Here is a 2,950-nt window from a genome sequence, read left to right on the forward strand (position 1 = left end):
CCCGCCCTCGCCCGCATCCCCGCCCTCGCCCGCATCCCCGCCCTCGCCCCGCTTCGTCCTCAGCAGGCGGAAGGAAGTAGGCGGAGCCCGCTCGCCAACCCGGCTCGCGTTCGGCTCAGCTCTGCTGGGAAGGCCTGCCCCGGCCCACAGCCCCGCCCTGCCAGGCCACCGCCCTCCCAGGCCACCGCCCCATCCGCAACCCTCACAGAAAGGGCGTCAGCGCTGGAGGCATGAAATCAAAACCGTGGGCAGACCTTCCCTTCTTGCCCGCTGAGCTAACCTCCTTTGCCCCAAAGCTCAGGGAAGGCGCCCTTTGAGGTGGCCCAAGGCGTTCTTTTTGGACACAAACAGGACCCAAACTGCATAAAAGACTTCGAACCCCACTTTCCGCACCGTCTGGCAATCTGGCTTCAGTCCTCACCCAGATTCGCCAGCAGTCACCAGGTTACAACTGCTCAGCCTGCCAAGTGCTGTATTTCAGATGTGGATGCTAAAGTGTAAGAACTGGATTTGTCCAAACTTCCTAACTTTAGATTCCCTGCCATTGTTCTTTACAACTTTTGTTTTTTTTTTTTAAAGAGGACTCTGTCAATCTTAGGGATGCCGCTTCCCCCTGCACCTGTGGCCTGCCCTTAAAATACTGGTATTCAATGGAATTCTCTCCTCAGCCCTCTTCCGTTTTTTCTTTGTCCACTCTGAGTAACTTTATCCACGCTCACCTTAAACTTAAAGTTGACGAACTCTAAATATACTATATACAGTATCTTCAGATCGTCTGGAAGTCCTTCAGTATTTTCAGCTGGCTAGTGAACACTTTCACCTGTGTATCCTGCAGACAGTTCAAATTCCACATGTCAAACATTGACTCTGCTCCTATGTCTGAGCAGAAGTACTCAGTCAACAGTTGGGATGCCTCAGGCTCCTTGCCTCCTGCCCTACATCCAATGCTATTTCTGAAGTATCTAGCTTTTGTCTCTATCCCCACTGTGATTACACTGTTTATGTTGCCATCATCTCTATTCTACCTCCTGCCAACCAGATCTTCACAGTTTTCAGGGTGTTCATTCTAAAGTGCAAATATGATGTGTTTCTCTTTTATATATATATTCCCTTCAGGATATGGTCCAAGTTCCTTAGCATGCCAAATAAGCCCCTTCACTACCTGACTCCTGGCTTTTTGCTCCCGCCATTTTCAATTTATTCATTCTCCCTTCAAACTATTAAAGTAAGATAGTTGAAAATGTATAAGAACAAAATACCCCCACAGAAAAATAGGCAAGAGTTAATTTATTAAAATTACAAATTAAAACGTTATTTCTTAAGCTTTTAAGTTCAGCTTGCAGCTTTTATTATTCTATTTATAAGTCTAGCACATTTTACCAATCACCTTTAAGAAACCAAATAATTTTTGATCTCATTCACTAACTTAGTTTAATTCAACATCTTCATTTAAAATTATGTCTGCAAACTTATTAGATTTTCTTTTTTATTTCTTCAATTGTCTAAACTAGAACCTTTTTAAAGCTTTGTAATCCTTATAAATCAAATAAACTAATATAATGAAGCTAAAATTCTCTTAGATGGCCCAATTCCATTTGAAAAGATAGTAATATTTCAACTCAAAAACCTAAGCCTAGGGCCGGCCCGGTGGCGCACTGCTACTGTGCACCGCTTGGGAGTGTGGCGGCGCTCCCGCCGAGGGTTCGGATCCCACATACAGACCGGCCGCTCACTGGCTGAGCGAGGTGCGGGCGCAGCACCAAGGGTTGCGATCCCGTTGCCGGTCCCGGTCCGGTACGGGCACGACACTGAGGGGTGAGATCCGTTGCTGGTCATGAAAAAAGACAAAAAGGAAAAAAAAAAAAAAAGAACTAATGGCTCTGATTTACAAAATGATTCTGGCTGAGCGAGGTGCGGGCGCAGCACCAAGGGTTGCGATCCCGTTGCCGGTCCCGGTCCGGTACGGGCACGACACTGAGGGTTGAGATCCGTTGCTGGTCATGAAAAAAGACAAAAAGGAAAAAAAAAAAAAACCTACGCCTAAAACTAACTCAATTACACATTTAAAATAGGAGCTATAAGGCTGTCAGTCTAATGGGCCAAATATTCTTAAACATTGCAAGTACATAAACTGTGAAATGTGCACATATTTCTCCTTAACCCCAACATGTTAACCCCATAGTCTTTTTACTCCAGTAAGCCTTTCTGTACTTAATTATAAAGCTTCTCTGAGCTAAAAGACACAGAGCTGCTAAGAAAGACAGTTACCAACCTAGTTAACTAGAATTAATTTGATCAGAGGTCTTCACCAGGCATAAGTCCAGGAGCCGCAGACTTTCAGAGCCATTCTTCTCACTGTGCCAGCTATCATTTTGAACTAATCATTTTGTAAATCAGAGCCATTAGTTCTTTTTTTTTTTTTTTTTTTTGTCTTTTTCGTGACAGGTAAGGGGATCCCAATCCTTGGTGTGGTGTCGCCCACACCGCGCTCAGTCAGCGAGTGCACCGGCCATTCCTATATAGGATCCGAACCCGTGGTGGGAGCGTCGCTGCGCTCCCAGCACCGCACTCTCCCGAGTGCGCCACAGGGCTGGCTCAGAGCCATTAGTTCTTTATACTTAAGTCCGATAACCTGGGACAACTGGGTGTGAGTCAGACAACCCAGGAACACCTAGGTGCCCACACGCATCTACATCAGACAATAGCCAAGGAACACCTGGGCACACGTGCATATTTACATCAAATGCTCAGCAAGATTCTGAACATCTGAGGGGCCCTGACCATTTTCCTTCACATTCCCTACAGCATCATTTTGAAACTGGGTTTTAATGTTGAAGAGGGAAAGGGCTATATTATATATTTCTTAATTATTTCCCATAGCAACTGGGCACAAAACAGTTACTGATATCCACAAGGACTCATTGATAGCTAGATTCTTTTCTGCTGGACA

Source organism: Galeopterus variegatus, unplaced genomic scaffold, assembly GCF_000696425.1.
Source record: "Galeopterus variegatus unplaced genomic scaffold, G_variegatus-3.0.2 Scaffold14, whole genome shotgun sequence".
NCBI lineage: Eukaryota > Metazoa > Chordata > Mammalia > Dermoptera > Cynocephalidae > Galeopterus > Galeopterus variegatus.